Source organism: Toxorhynchites rutilus, chromosome 3 (genome assembly GCF_029784135.1).
Source record: "Toxorhynchites rutilus septentrionalis strain SRP chromosome 3, ASM2978413v1, whole genome shotgun sequence".
Taxonomy (NCBI): domain Eukaryota; kingdom Metazoa; phylum Arthropoda; class Insecta; order Diptera; family Culicidae; genus Toxorhynchites; species Toxorhynchites rutilus.
This window is the reverse complement of record NC_073746.1, coordinates 99427276-99444544: the sequence shown is the minus strand read 5'-3', so window position 1 is coordinate 99444544 and position 17269 is coordinate 99427276. Positions and strand designations below refer to the sequence as shown.

General features: G+C 39.8%; 1 protein-coding gene across 1 annotated transcript in view; it reads right to left on the bottom strand.

Annotated features, from left to right (window-relative positions):
* Nucleotides 1–16794, bottom strand: part of LOC129772853 (kinesin-like protein CG14535) — a 458100-nt gene extending 441306 nt beyond the window's left edge. Inside the window, exon 1 of the mRNA XM_055776367.1 lies at nt 15849–16794. The gene's annotated coding sequence lies outside the window, so the exon portion shown is untranslated. The remainder of the gene's footprint in view (nt 1–15848) is intronic.
* Between the last annotated feature and the right edge of the window lie 475 nt (nt 16795–17269).

Genomic DNA, 17269 nt, shown 5'->3' with positions numbered 1-17269 from the left:
GTCAAGAGCACTTGGGTTAGCAGGAGGTTTAGGAACACGTGTTTTTTCCCCAGTATTCAAAACGGTCATATTGAAGCTGTTACAAAGGTCATATATCAACGATGAACGATAGTCGTCGTACTGTTCCCCCCAGGCAGTTCCGTGAGAGTTGAAGTCTCCCAAGATCAATCGTGGCTCAGGAAGGAGTGAGCACATGTCAACAAGTTGCTTGCGGCTAACCGCAGCTCTCGGAGGCCAATACAAGCTGACAATACAGAGGTCTTTTCCTCTGATGTTTGCATGACAAGCAACAGCTTCAATCCCTCCAATAGGTGGAAGGTCAATTCGAAAAAATGAGTGGCACTTATTGATCCCCAATAGCACCCCTCCGTATCTGTCATCACGGTCCAAGCGTATAATATTGAAATCATGGAAAGAGAGATCATCTCGCGAAGAAAGCCAAGTTTCGGACAGAGCAAAAACATCACAATTGAATTTATGAATTAAAAATTTGAATGTATCCAATTTAGGGATGAGACTACGACAATTCCACTGTAAAACAGTGATATCTCCGACCTCTCTATTTAAATTAGACATCAAGAGAGATAATCATTGCAAGGAGGGGCCATGTTTGCATCAATTGTTGCAAAATTGTCTTTAATACTGGAAGCATTGAGATGACAATGGTTCTGATGGAGTCGGAAACATTAAAACACTTGAAGATTTGATCCAGAAGGTCAGACAACTTTATAAATCCCGATTGGGAAGTTGAACTGGACGAAAAAATAGGGACAGTTGGGGTTTTTGATGTTCCCTCGAGTGCTGGGTCGTTCGAAGGTGAACTATTCCCACGGAAGCCCGGAGGAACCTGATTTTGCTTGTCCGCGGCACTCGATTTTTTAGGCAAGCTAACAGGGGGTATCACCGGGGGGACTTGTTCTTGAACTTTGGGAGTGGTCACATTCTTGCGCCGGGGATTCCCTTTGGAAATAAACGGTGTGTCCCCGCTAGCTGTGTCCGCTTCCATTTCATCAACTGGCAACGAGGAAAAAGTATTGTGTGTTGAGATTGGTTGTTGTTGTTGTTGAGTCAGTGGAGAAGCGCCCTTTAAAATTTCCGCAAATGTGCGCTTCGAGCGTTCCTTTAAAGAGCGCTTCTGTTTCTCCCAGCGACTCTTATAAGTTTCACAAGCTGAGAGCGCGTGTGGAGTTCCCCCGCAATATGGACATTTATGCTCAGTCGCACTGCAGGATTCCCCCACATGTTGCTCTCCGCAAGTTGCACAGCGCTCCTTGTTGGCACAATAATCTGAAGTGTGACCAACTGACTTGCATTTGTTGCAAGTCATGGGCTTTGGCACAAAGAGTCGCACCGGCAGTCTCAATTTGTCCACCATAACGTAGTCAGGGAGAGCGGAACCAGCAAAAGTTACTCGAAACGAGTCGGACGGCGTGAATTTAGTTTCTCCCCCTTCCTGGGAGACTTTGCCTAATTGGCGACAGTCCAAGATCTCGACTTCCATCGAGGGGAGCTTCTTGAACTTTCCATTTCCTTTTTTAATAAATTCACACGTCAGACCCGTTTCTGTAATCACTCCCGCAATTTCTACGTTATGGCAGGGCACGTATGCGCGATATTCTAAAATGAACCGCTTGTCGACAACAATCTCGTTAGCTTGCTTCCGATCAGCCACGACAACACGCAGTTTGTTCGGGCGAACCTTGGAAATTTCGACCACGGAGGAATAATTTTTTGTCAAATCTTTCATGATCTGAATGACATTCAGAGATTTTCCTTTAGGTTTAGGTCGGAAGAAAACAACCCATGGGCCAGTTCCAGTTGCATTTTCTGGATAAACCTTGACACGGGGTGGAGACACAACAGGAGAGGAAAGTGGGGTCGATTGTTGAGCGGAAGCGGAAACAGCAGGGTTGGGTGGCGTGATCGGGAGTTCAGTGGGAGCGGGAGCGTGAGGGGGAGCGAGAAATGGAGTGGGAGCGAGAAGGAGAGCGAGAACGGGAGCGAGAGGAGGAACGGTAGCAGGAGACTGAGGGGGTGAAGAGGAGAGGTTTGCAAATTTTCTTGAGGGGGGCTTGTTTAGGTGGGTTAATTCCTCCCCCGAAAAGACTTCTTCTGAAGGGGGAACGCGTTTAAGCGACTTCCCACCTCCCGTAGATGTGGAGGGATAGACAGTGGATTCAATCTCCATGTCAACGGGTTCTCCGCATTCTGCCATATAAAGTGGCAGATGTACAGTTTTTCAGTGATTTCTCAATCTTTTTTTCTGATTATTTCTTAAACTAAAAACCTTAATCTAATAAAAAATATACTTATATCGCACACCCGTGCGGTTGAATTAGAACGGTTCCCAGCGAACCGCGTGTCGATCGTACAGCACAGCTGCAACGGTGTATGGCTCCACAGTGCGATGATGATTTCGATGACGATGATATGGCGATAAACACGCCAGCACACAGCGCCCGCGATGCAGGTCTTCTTCCTTCCGCTTTGTTTGCTTCACACTATTGCTGTCCAAAAATCCCGTTTGGGTGAAACAATTATTTCACCAGCAGCGAAAGTAACGGTATCACAACAGTATCACAAGATAACGGTATCACCAGACGGGAGAAAATACACCCGGCGGCCTCGACTTCACGAAGACGAATGACGATTGTGTTTGAATCGGAATAAAATGAAAACAGTGCTTTGGACGCAACAACGACGAGTTTCCACAACACAATTGGAGCAGCGCACAGTGAGAGGATTTGTTCTATTTTCGTGCATAAACCAACTTGTAGCATTAATAGAGGCTCAAATCCACGGTGGAAGGGAGAAGCAAATTGAATCTACATGAATAAATTTTGATACGGCCGCGTTGCTTGGAGCTGGTTCCCATTTCGGTGGCTATTTTGCTTCGAAGCCTCAGTGGTAAGTCTGTGGTGGCATTAATTAGTTTCACGCAGGTCTGCTTTGGGGCAACGTATTGCGCTTTAATAGAGTGAAGACCGACTGGGCACCCTCAAGACACGGGGGTAAAATTGCGGCCGGATCTTGAGCTCTTATTATCAACGTAATGAATTGTTCGAAGGTAATTAAGAATTCAGATGTAACAAATTCACCGCCTATTAAAATAATTCAGCGTGTCTTCGCGATTGAATGTAAATATATTACTTCGCTCATATTACCACAAAAGGTAATCCCCTGCTTATCCCTTTCAAATTGGCGTTCGTATACGAGATGCGGTCCAGACGGACTGGTTCACTCATTAACACACATTGTTGGCTATCATTAGAAAGTATAATCATCGCTGCCAACGACCTGAACTTTAAAAACTAAAATTTCAAAGCTGCTTACACAGAATGGAACGGACATATGAATCATAAATAGCTTCTAGTTTCCCATAATGTGAAATGAATACGAATCTATGGAGAATTGGGATGAACAACGGAAAAAATTCAAAACAGCATGCAAATTAAAGCTGTTCTGAAAGTTGATCATAAATTTCAAGAATGAAGTCTGCATATTATCTTTATTCTTGCATCTCCAAGAACGAGGGGAATGTGGCCCGAACGTAGATAACCGTTAACCTTCTCTTTTATTCTAGGTATCCTTCACAGAACAGTCGAACAGCTGGGGCTCTCCTTCGGTCCGGGCACTTTCAAGCTCAGCTGGTGTATATCTACAAGGATTCATTTACATCTGCAGCATCTCATCTCGTTTTGATGTTTCCACTGCCAAACCCGAACCCAGTCCCATCATCATCGGTGGGCACCGCTATAGCCGAGCAGGGAATGAATGAAAAATAGCCCCAAGCGCCCAGAAATTGTACCCGACTTTCCATCAGATAAAAGATCAACATCTCGGAAATGAGCTCATTTTACCTCGGCTTGTAAATCCTACACATGATTCGCAGAAATGATGACTTTTGACATTCGCCGCACTCTAGAAATGGACTTTTCCGCCATTTCACTTACTGGCGAATGATGTGCAACTTATTGACATTCAGATCGGCGACATGCGAGCTTATGTTTACGAATTGATGGCCGCCATTTAAGATTAGCCGTCAGCATAACTTCAGGCATATCTATCCAATATTTGCGTCGCAAATTGACAAGGAGCGTTTTCACCGGAGCGGAAGCGCCTCGTGCTTCCCGACCGGAAAACTGCACATCACAGAATCAGTTCGCAGCAGCCGACTGTCAATTGAAAGGGCCATTCACATGTTACGCTCGATAAGCCAATGTGGCAGCCGTGACAACAGCCCGCGGCCACTTCGAGTGAGATATTGAGACGTTGTATCAAATTAACTTTTGAATATGCATGCACGGATAGTGGATAGCATGGAGCATGGAGCAGCAAAACATGTTCAGTTATGCGAGGCGCCCAAAGCGGCTTTCGGAAGACTTTGGCTTTGAAAAGAAGCTTTTTTTAATTGAAATTCACCGAAGCCTTTCACAAACTGTGTGCAAACTGGATGACGTGGAGCTCCTCCCCAGCACCATTCCAAGGAACAGCGCACTCGGCTCTCATAACGTGAACGAGATTTATTGGCTCGTTGATGCATTTTGAATTAGATCCATTAGAGGACGTCAACTTCGGACAGCGAATTATGGAATGTGCATCAATGCATTTCAATCGTAGCCGGGGGAACGGGTGGAAGTCGGTCTGCGGGAGGAAGATAATAGCTTCGGGCGGCGCTGTAAACGGATATGGAGCGATTTTATTCACTGTCAGAGCTGTTTTACAAATTGATATGATACTCAATGCAGCCTCAGCATGGCAAGGGCAAAGTGGGTCAGTCGTGTCAGAAACGGAGTCGAAGTGAAGGTGTGATGTATTTCAATTTCATTTGTTAAATTGAAACTTGCTTTCGAACGGTTTCAATGACGGGATATGGAACGTAAAGACGTAATTTAATGAAATACGATAGTTTAAGTAACTACAAATTTTCTATTTTCTTCAATTTTTGCGCTACATTCCACTTGAAGGTGTTTTGTAGCTTCCCGCCAAATTACACGCTAGGAGACATGGTTTCCAAATCAATTAGGAAACGTCAACGATTGCACAGGAATGTTTTCAGAGACGTAGAGTTTCAAATTGAAGAAAAACTCAGAAAAATTGTGTTAAATTTCATGAATTCGGCTATATTCGAAAGATAAATATTTGCCATATTCATTTGAATACGATTTTCAATATGAGCCATACACTACATTGGCCGGCTTGTAATTTAATCGGAATCGGATTTTGACTTCAATGGTGTCAATAATATGCAGCTTATCCGCATCATTCTTGAAGAAAATTTGAAGAAAAACGAATCAATGACTCCATTGACCAAGAAAATGTACCAAAACGACGAGGTTGCTCGAATGATTGCTCTGATGAATGATTATGTCGACCGTGAAATTGACGAAAAGTGTGATGAGATGTAATGATAAAATCTGCAAGCGTTGCTCAAGTGTCTGCCTATTCATGTTGAAATGGCAAATTAAACTAAACACAAAACAAATTATAGCTGTCCAAAAAGTGCACATATAACAATTGTTGCTAGCTTTTGATATTCTCATAATCATTACACTGTGATATGTGAAGGTTTCTTAGCCTAGATAAGTAGTGCTCCCGTGGCCGACTGGTTAGCGATGCCGGGGGTTCGGGTTCGATTCCCGTTTTGGCCGGGGGATTTTCCGTCAAAGAAAATTCTTCCGGCTTGCACTGTGGTCACGCGTATTCTAGAGCTTGTCACTCCAGAGTACATCGAAGGCGTGTTATTCGGCATAGATATCTCAATCAGGTACTACTAATGAAAATGTAATGCTACGTTGAGAAGGTAAAAGTTCCACTGGAACGTTAATGCCATTCAATAAGAAGAAGCCTAGATAAACAAGGCAGGGGGAATCCGAGTAAAACTGACACTTACTGTTTTTTTCCGTTAGAAGACCCCATCAAAATGGGTATCAAATAAAAGGACTTGACTAGTAGAACACGGTTATTTTTGAAAAATACAAATCCAATATGGCCGCCGCAACAAAATGGAGATATATATATATTTTTTTTTTCGAAACCCCATCAAAATATGTATCAAATGAAAGGGCTTGACTAGTAGAACACGGTTATTTTCGAAAAATGCTAAACCAAAAAGGCTGCCACCACAAAATGACGGATTACTTATTCTCTCAAAACCCCATCAATATTGGTATCCAATAAGAGGACTTGACTAGTAAAACACAGTTATACATGAGGAATGCAAATCCAAAATGGTCGCCACAACAAAATTGCGATATATTTATATCTATATCTATAAAAATGGATTTCTGTCTGTCTGTTTGTCTGATTCTTATGGACTCTGAAACTACTGAACCGATCGACATGAAAATTGGTATGTGGTCGGGGAAGGTTCTTATGATAGTTCGAGACCCCTCCCCCCTCTCTAAGGGGGGGCTGCCATACAAATGAAACACAAATTTCTGCATAACTCGAAAACCAATCAAACAAATGGAGCCAAATTTGGCGTGTGAAGGTTTTAGGGGGCACGAAACGTTTCTATGGTAAATAGACACTCCTCCCTTCTCTCTAAGGGCAGGCTGCTATACAAATGAAGCATAAATTTATGCATAACTCAAGAACTAATCAAGCAAACAAAACTAAATTTGGCATGTGAAGGTTTTAGGGTGCAGTAAATGTTTCTTTAGTGGTAAGACACTCCCCCCTCTTCTCTAAGAGGGGGCTGCCATACAAATGAAACACAAAGTTCTGCATTGCTCGAGAGTTAATTAAGCAAACGAAACCAAATTTGGCAAATGAAGCATAAATTTAAGCATAACTCAAGAACTAATCAAGCAAACAAAACCAAATTTGGCATGTGAAGGTCTTAGGGTACAAAAAACGTTTCTATAGTAAATAGACACTCCTGTCATATCTGTCATACAAATGAAACACAAATTTCTGTATAGAACCAATCAAGCAAATGGGGCCAAATTTGACCTGTGAAGGTTTTAGGGAGCACGGAATGTTTCTATGGTAAATAGACACTCCTCCGCCCTCTCTGAAGGGGGCTGCCATACAAATGAAGCATAAATGTCTGCATAACTCGAGAAACTTATCAAGCAAACAGAACCAAATTTGGCGTGTAGAGGTTTTAGGAGACAAGAAACGTTTCTCAAGTGGTTTGACACACCTCCCCCTATCTACAGGAGGAGGGGGGGTATACGTGCTCGAGAACTAATTAAGCAAATTGAATCAAACTTGGCATATAGAGGTTTTAGGGATTGATAAACATGTCTATGATGGTTCGACACTCTTCCTCTCTCTGTAAGGGGAGGCTGCCATACAAATGAAACTTCTGCATGACTCGAACACTAATAAAGCAAATGGAGCCAAATTTGGGATGTGAGGGTTTTTGGGTACGTGAAATGTTTATATGATGGTATGATACCCCTCCCTTCTCTGGAATGGAGTGGTGAATCCATAAAAATAACACACATATTCCAACCAAACATGACAATTGAAAATTTTCGGAAAACTCAGAAGCAAAATGGAAAAATTCGAAAAATTCAATTCGCATTTGTTCTACAATTACATATTGACAAGCGTTGTTAGTCCATTTGATGTTGCGGTAACGAAATTGATCATCGTTCGAAAGTGGAAATGGATTTTAATGTGATAAAACCCACTATTTATATAAATAAAAATGGATCGCCGAAAGTGTTGATAGGAGCAAAACTCGAGAAAGGAATTGTCCGATTTAGGACTGTCTTCATTTTAACTTATTTTCTGTATCAAACATTTATTCCATCTAATGGAGAAACGTGTTATTTGCAGGAGGATGAAAAGTCTTGCACGAGAATTGTGTCTGAAAAAAATGTGATATTATATTGTCGAGTTTTGGTAGAAGTACTGATATTGCATAATAAAAAATAATTTGAACGGTTCTGCGATTGGACTCATGAACGTGCGCTTAGTAAAAAAACGTGGATATGATAACGAAAAATAAATTTTGGGCGGGACGAAGTTTGCCGGGTCAGCTAGTTTATAGTATAGTTGAGTGATAGATTAACGTTTAATAATGTTCCATTGTTTGTTTGTTCCAATTATATATCATATGTTCCAAAAAACATCCGAACACAAAACTGAGCTACTCTTTTTTTTAAAAAAAATAAAGGAACATTTTGATTTGTCGTTCGGTTGCTCTCCCAAAAAAGATTGTCTTGTACAAAATGAAATAGCCAAACAGGTATGATTAAAAAAATTCGCATGCAATGACCTGTAGTGTATTACTATGTACTTTAAATATATAACGTAACGCAAAAAGTTTTTAAGATATCCTCTATTTCCCTCTATAACTTATTGTTTGTATTTCTTATGCATTGAAAGAAAAGTGAGCTGCAACAAGTAATACTTATACAGGTCGGACTCGATTATATATGATTTGATTATATAAAATTTTAGGCTCGATTGTATACAGTTGGAATAAAAAGTCACAGGAGGGTTGTGTCCGGTACACGACCGCATAGTTAATGTAGGATTCCGTTAGGCTATCTGTTGATTTTGGATATGTTTGAAGATTTACATCGTTAAACTCTTTGATAATGATTTGGTGGCCCTGAAAAAGGCCGTTTTGTTTGGTTGTTGGGTATTGTTTGTTCACTCCACCAGTGTTAACCGAGTGATGATGACAAAAGGATGGTAAACAGTCGTTGGATGATGCGTCTCAGATAAAAGATACTGAAGTGGAACGAGATATGATGAAAACCGCCCTCTGTGATCCTAGACGAGATGCCTCCTGTGATATGTATGGATGAAATAAAGAAAAAAAAACTCACCAATATAATATAAGATAATTACCAATACCGAACAAAATCATCAATTTTTCTCTTCAGTGAAAATATGTTACTTAAACATAGAGAAAACATATTTGAAATAAAAAAGATAATTTTCTCTTAATAATTTTTACATTCTGAGTGTTTATTCAACCCAATGCGAATTCTAATTGGACTAATAACACCGAATACTATATGTAAAGCATATGTGAAAACACTTTTTCTAATATTTCTGCACTTTTCCAATTTTTCTCACCGCATAAACCTTCCTTGGGTGGAAATGAACACAACGAAACAGACAGCTTAAACCAAACGACCTTGGTTTTTATTTATGAAAATTGAAATAAATCGTTTCATTTATCAAGTCATTTTTAACACAACAGCTACCATATCCAATTTTACACTTACACTTGTGCTAAATTTTTCACAAGACACCATCGGTTATTGATATGAAATTTCACGAAGCAACCAACATTAAAGTTCCAAATTTAAACTTTATTTGCTAGAATCAATTGGCGATCTAACGCAAAGCTCGATGCGCCATCTGTGTTTAATTTTTAAACTATGAAAATGATGCAAACATTAACCGAATCCGTCAATTACCGTTTAACAGAGTGTTTATAAATCACCTTTTTTTTCGGAAAAATCTAAGTTTTATGGAATGGGGAGTAAATCACCAGGTAAAAAAAAGCAATATTTATATCGCATATCTTATAACAGAGATCAAACGATTTTTTTTCGCTACTAAATTCGCAGATCAAGACAAGGACAAGGACATCAACAACACAATTGTGTATATGTTGGATTACGTAGAGGAATCGGTCCGGTCTATAAGAGAGGACATTCCGTGTTTGCAAAAAATTGCATAATTTGTATCGGTTGGAGGAGTAATGGGAACAATATGCTATCTATTGAAGCCAGTCATCGAACCACGGAAACAAACCCCCCCCCCCCCCCCCCCCCAAAAGAAGGAAGCACTTCAAAGCAGGAACAAATAAATCCAAACATATTAATGCATGCTTGCTACATATGGAACGGGACGTATAATGAATACATAAACATCACAGCAACTTAAGCAACAATTAAATATTTTCAGATATCGGATGTTGGAATACTTATGCTACACAGATGTGATACAGGCTTGGGGAATATCAAAATTTTCTTGTAACTGGTGTTCTCTTCGATCAAACCTTTTTTTGAAAATGTGGTTAAAAAGCTTGTAGTTTGATAAAATTGTTAAAAAGTTATTATCTTGAACAAATGAATATGAAACTGTGCAATTAGTAATTCAGTCCAGTGAAACTGTGAACCATTCCGTTAATACTCCCGCCCTTTTAAATTATACCCTGCATTTTGTTGCTGGAAATTAGTGCCCGCAGAATAGATGGAAAGAAGAATCACGCAGATTTCCTAAAATAAGATGTGGCTCGATGGCAAATCGATGGTTGGTTGTAATGGAGAAGTTGATGTGTCGCTCTCCCTTGGGGTTGACGAAATGAATGCACTAATTTTCGTAATCTTCGTGAAATCGAAGCTCACATTTTTTTTTTAAATTTATCATCTTTCAGTACATGTGGGGTGAGGTTCACAATACCACAAATGATATACATTATATGATCGAGAAAAGCCAGAATATTAGTGGTGATAGTATCACGCAGAACACCAAATAGTTTGATACGCTGGATGACTCGCTCAAAGTGTATACGGTCTTGTGCGATCGCTTCGTTTCTGCTTTCTTCTAATGGAGATAGCCTCCCACTTCGGCTAAATGGCGGTATATAAAGTTTAATGCATTTCGCGGAACACTCTTTCTATTTTTCGATGTTAAAAATAAATTCGCCGGAAGTTTTTTTTCGAAATATGCCTTGCTTACGAAGCATATTCAACCAACAGGTGTACTCCCACTAAAAACTTGACCGTTCGTCGACATTTGTAACTAGAATAAGATGAAACATTGCAGTTTAAACAATTTAGAGAGGCTACCGGCACCTCTATGCAATCAAGTACTACTGTTACATTAGGAAAGTGCTCCCTGAACAAAACAAATCTCCTCTAGTAAAGTTAGTGACGGTAATCCGATCCATGTATTAACTTCTTTGTTCGTTAAAAGAAGGTCTGAGAGAAGACATTCCGAACATCCACTTCGATCAGCTGTGATTTGATAATTAAAATTTGATGATTCCACTTTGATCCTTTGATTCTGAACATTAGCTGAACCACGGGTTTCATTCAAAGTTAAGTATAAAGGGTGTGTCACATCAAATTGCATCACGGAAAAAAACGCTGTAGAAATTCGCCCAGTAGACCGATCCTTTTGAAAATTTTAGACAGTGAAATAAAAACTATTAAACAACTTTTGGCATTTTCTTTTTAATCATACTTCGAGCCCAAGCCCGTATGCTCGCACCTTCCTCTTTACCCCGTCCATAAGGTTCTGTACAACGTCAGGTTGTAGTTTTTTTTTGAACAGAAATCCATTTTCTCTTCAAGTCCGCCTCCGATTTGACAACTTTTGGGTTCTACCGGAGGGCCTGCTTCATAATCGCCCAATATTTCTCTATTGAGCGAAGCTCCGGCGCGTTGGGCGGGTTCATTTCCTTTGGCACGAAGGTGACCCCGTTGGCTTCGTACCACTCCAACACGTCCTTTGAATAGTGGCACGAAGCGAGATCCGACCAGAAGATGGTCGGGCCCTCGTGCTGCTTCAATAGTGGTAGTAAGCGCTTCTGTAGGCACTCCTTAAGGTAAACCTGCCCGTTTACCGTACCGGTCATCACGAAGGGGGCGCTCCGCTTTCCGCAAGAGCAGATCGCTTGCCACACCATGTACTTTTTGGCAAACTTGGATAGTTTCTGCTTGCGAATCTCCTCCGGAACGCTGAATTTGTCCTCTGCGGAGAAGAACAACAGGCCCGGCAGCTGACGAAAGTCCGCTTTGACGTAGGTTTCGTCGTCCATTACCAGGCAATGCGGCTTCGTCAGCATTTCGGTGTACAGCTTCCGGGCTCGCGTCTTCCCCACCATGTTTTGCCTTTCGTCGCGGTTAGGAGCCTTCTGAACCTTGTATGTACGCAGGCCCTCTCGCTGCTTGGTCCGCTGGACGAATGAACTTGACAAATTCAGCTTATTGGCGACATCCCGGACCGAACAACTCGGATCACGTCTAAACTGCTTAACTACGCGCTTGTGATCTTTTTCACTGACGGAGCATCCATTTTTGCCGTTCTTCACCTTCCGGTCGATGGTTAGGTTCCCGAAGTATCGTTTTAGTACTCTGCTGACCGTGGATTGGACGATTCCCAGCATCTTACCGATGTCCCGATGTGACAACTCCGGATTCTCGAAATGAGTGTACAAGATTAATTCACGACGCTCTTTTTCGTTCGACGACATTTTTCCAAATTTACGAAAAATTGACAGTGAAGCATGGCCAACGTGATCTATACACTCTTATCTGATTATAAAACCAAAGCTGAAGATATAATTCCTAAAAATTAAATTTCTACAGCGTTTTTTCCGTGATGCAATTTGATGTGACACACCCTTTAGAATTGTTGTAACGTACATCTGTGTTGATCTTAATACATGTTTTACATATTTGTTGTAATTGTTCGGGTCTCTTTCCTGCGAAACATCTTTTTGGATCCGTATCAACGGTTTAATTGTCTTAGATGAAACTGTATTTGCTGTAAAAAATACACAATCATGAATGTCTTATTTGACACTTATGAAATGTGAAAAAGATACTTTTTCGAAAGTCAGTTTTCATGAAGTGATGGTGGCAAATCATCCAGCCCACCGTACTTGAAGAGACTGCTATCCCAAGCGCGAGTTTCCAACTTGTTAACACTAACTTATTAACTGGAAATGTTTTCAAACATCTTCGTCTTTTAGTATGACAACCGGCTACACAGCATACTCTCCCAAATTTCACTTCGTGGTTACGAGACATAAACTTCACAGAAGGAACAACATGATTTTTCAATTTCAGTCGGGTACCTGTTGAATACAAATTTGTTGCGGTGCATGTTTTAATCCAAAATCGAATTATTTACTTACATTTATTAAAATCCACATCGCAGAAATGATCGCTGCAAATTCTTTCTGTTCGATTTCCCGAAAGGTGTACAAAACGGGTCCAATTTTGATACACCTTGCAATTAGTGGGTGGAACACGGAAGTAAATTTTACTTTCAGACATTTCAGTGTAGTTTTTGCATGCAGGAATATTTGTTTTCTAGCTTGCTCTTGAGTATGCTTCCGAACTTGCTTCTTGGGATCAGCCATTCGCAATACTGACAGTTTACACAACGAAAAGAGAAAAAACAGTAATATGTTATATATGGAAATGTTCAGAATAAAATTTCTTACCATCTCATCATATTCACGATAATTTTCAATGATTCAAACATTGTAATTTATGGAAATAACTACTAACATTCACAAATTTACTACTGGTTTGACACTGCGAAACGTAAACCAGCATCACTTTCACCGCAGCGCCGCCTGTCTGTAATTTTTCCGTTAGATCGCCAATCGTATCACTCACCTTACTTGCAATACAAAAATGCCCCCGGCGTATATTTGCAATGCCGATTTCCCCCAGCCAGCTTGGTTTTGATGTCTCTGTTAGGGAACACATTTCGATGGGAGCAAAAGCTCCCCCTACTTTTATATATTTTCAATGCCGATTTCCCCCAGGCAGCTTGGATTTGATGTCTCTGTTAGGGACCAGCCGCATGTGTCGTCAATTTCGATAGAGGTTGAGATTTTTCAATTGTTCGATAGTTAGTTTCATGACATATATTATTTTCTTCAATATAAAACATGACTGAGCAATAAGCGTTTGTAATTGGACAATTTTCACGATGTACTCGATTTTCGATTTTCAATTTATACCCCAGTATGTAATTTGTACCCCAGTATGTTCAGTGCTCCCTTGGCCGAGTGGTTAGCGTCATAACTAACATGCCGGGTGTTCGGGTTCGATTCCCGTTCTGGTCGGGGGAATTTTTCGTCAAAGAAATTTCCTCCGACTGGCACTGTGATCACGCGTATTCTAGAGCTTGCCACTCAGAATGCATTCAAGGCGTGTTATTTGGCATAGAAATCTCAACTAAGTACTAATAAAAATGACGCAAGTAATACTACGTTGAGACGGCGAAGTTCCTCTAGGAACGTTAGTGCCATTGAAGAAGAAGAAGAAGAAGATGTTCCCGAAAGACGTAATCCTACGTCAAAAATGTTCTTCATATATAGCTTATTAAAAAAAAAATATAATATTTCATCGTTAAGGTTTAATTGGCCATTATAATGACAGTGGAGTAAAAATTGTGGTTTTTGAAGATTTTAATTGAATTCTCACCAGGAATAAAATAAATAATAACACCTTCAAAACTACTATCTTTTAAGTGTTTTATTTCCAGAATACATATGCAAAAATTATAGCCGCATGGGGAATTACGTATCTAGAAACTCGCTATGTTATACAGGTCTTCTCACTCTGATTGAATGAATTCAGTTTTTTGGAGTTCTAGACCACATCACTTTTGTGTAATTTGATAGCTAACTTTTATTGTAAAATCTTTCATTCTAACCGAAAGAATGTACCTCCAACAAAGCGTTTAAGGTGCATTATACTGTAATTGAATGTATCGTTTTAATGGTCGGACATTGAAGCGTACTATTTTTTTATGGCGAACGTGACAGAAAAATTTGATCGAATTTGTCGTTGAAATAATTATTCTTCTAATGTGTTATCCATTATTCAGGATGTATGTTTAATGGTTTTCAATATCTCATTTGGTGAATTGTATGACGACTGCTTTATTTCTAATCGAATTAGAAAATCGACGATTTATATAAAACTACTGATTTATATTAATTAATAGATCACTTCTTCATAAATTTGAAAAAATAGTACACAACGCTGCTTTTTCATGTTATTGTTCTACACAATATATGAATTTTTGGATAGCAGTGAATGTACAAATGTGATCATTTTAATGCTTATCATAATTGTATAGAAATACCTTCTCATAACAAATAGATATAAAAAATATATACGAGTAGCTGTCGCATTCGGGTATTTGTTATATTCGTGTAAATGTTACACAATCCGGGAACTCTGTTGATTCTACTGCAAATCAACAATAAAGGTAACTTGCCATTGTTGGGAACAGCCATATTATTTACCGACAACTTGGCCTTCTTCTACCTTTGGTCAAACTATAAAACCGTGGTCTTGAATTTTAAAAATTATCTAATGGTTCTTATCTGTCGGGAATCTGTCCAGAAACAAGATATATGTTCCTTCATTCGCATAGGAAAACAATACTTACATGTCCCGACCCCAAATTTGAGGATGTTTCAATCGACAAGCTGGAAGAATATATTTTTTCACTGTAATGTAACCATCGTTGTAGGATGCGATCTGGCGTAGTGGTAGCATCCGTCGTACCTATCACGGTGGAGGTCACGAGTGAAATTCTCGCTCCCGACATTCTTCCGAAAATGGAAATGAAGAGACGATCTAGCCAAAAGTGTTGATGAAAGTCACTTTAATACAGGAATAAAAATATCGTTGTCCCACACCATTCTTTGCCCGCTTAAACGTATTTAATTGTTAATTTTTCAATAATTAGTGCCCAACTGTAAAATTGTTAAACAAAAGATTCTTCGTAATGAGCGAGCAGGGTAAAAAGTAAAAATAGTTTACAAAAAATATATCCGTCAAAAAATGTATTGTAGTAAGAATAAGCATATAGATATCTTATACCGTTAAGTTGCTTCAATATTGATGCTTCAACATAAGGTACATTTTATTAAAAGAAATTGAATAATTCTGCCAGGTGGTTAAAAAAAATATATTCATGCATATTAGCGTGAATAGTTTTGAATTCATTCAAAAAAAATTATCGATATTAAAAAGTTGCCTTATTTCGAAATAAGATTTCAATCTGCGATCCTCGTTTTCACCATGGCACAACAAGACGAATTAATTACTGAGACCACAAACGAGATGAAAGTAATATGAGATCTCGCATTGTTTACTCACCGCTCATTTGAATTTACTACCTTCTTAATCCAACAAATGTCTTCGCATCGACCACATATATCAGCATCCACAACTCCACAACGAGAGTGCCAATTTTCGCACATTCGCGCCTCGAAACCAAGCTTTCACGTTCATCAGCACAACACTTTGATATAAAATTCACTATTTTTCTTCCTCCGTTTTCTCTGCGTCTCGTCACAAACGTACCGTAAATTATTAATTATGCGAAACTGAAATTTTTAATTACACCCTGCAAAGCGCCACTTCACCGTGCGGAGCCACGAATTCGAAATCACACACACACTTTTGTTTAGACTTTAGCTCTCTTTTCGAGCGCGCGCTTCTGGGACTCGGCAAAATACACCACAAACGAACTTAATTAAATTTTAAATATGAAAAACTTGGGCTCTTCCATATCCCACTTGGTCTGCATTTCTCCTATTCTTTGAATTGCTTCAATGAAACCATAAAACTTTGTTGCGAACGTCAGGTTGAATGCAACGGGAGCATTAAAATAAAAATCTCAAACAACAAAACAGGATCTCCCATAAGCCCGTGGTCCTTTTGTAGTTTTAATCCGCACACTAGGACTTCATTAAGAGCGCATAACCGATTAGCGCAAAAAAAAAAACAAGGTTGTGGTTCCTTAATGACACACACGTATGACACACTTCTCTCCCGGTTGCAGTGTGAGACGAGTCAGCATAAGTGCATCCCCGATTGCCGGACCACTTCAATGATGGTCGACACTTATGGAGCTTGTTGGTTTGATTGCTAATTGATGTTCACGCTGCTTGGTCATAGTATATGTTGTTTGGTTCAATTATGCCGCCACGATTCTTGCGATACATTGCTCCTGAGAATAACGACGGCGTTCAATTGATGTTTTGTAGATTAAAAATAGAGGTGATGACTTTCGAAATATGTATAATTTATTCAGAAAAACTTCTTCCGTCACTATTAATTTCAGTTGAACATGTGATAATAACTTTTGTTCATAAAATTCCACAAAGATCACTTTGATTATGTTCAGTACAGGAAAAAAATCAATCAAATTTGTGAAAAACACAAATATCGAACAACGTTGGGCGCCAGCAAGGAAAACAAAAAACAAAACAACCAACAATAATCCCTTCAGGTCACGCACATGTCAACGCTTTGCACCTAATCGATTTCCTCTGATATGCACGAATGTGCCGACAAAAGCACAAACACGCCAGTTTGGGGCTGCATAAACTCTCGCTAAATCACCGCCCCGCTTTCAAGGCTCATTCTTCAAATCCTTCATTAGCATGATCCGCACACCTGCTGGAACCGTGTGGCGGTGTCTTAATTACACCACGCTGACAGCTCTAAAGTAGCCGGTCGGTCCCGAAACTGTCACCTTCACCTCTCGCGCACGCCCAATAACCATTAGTCTG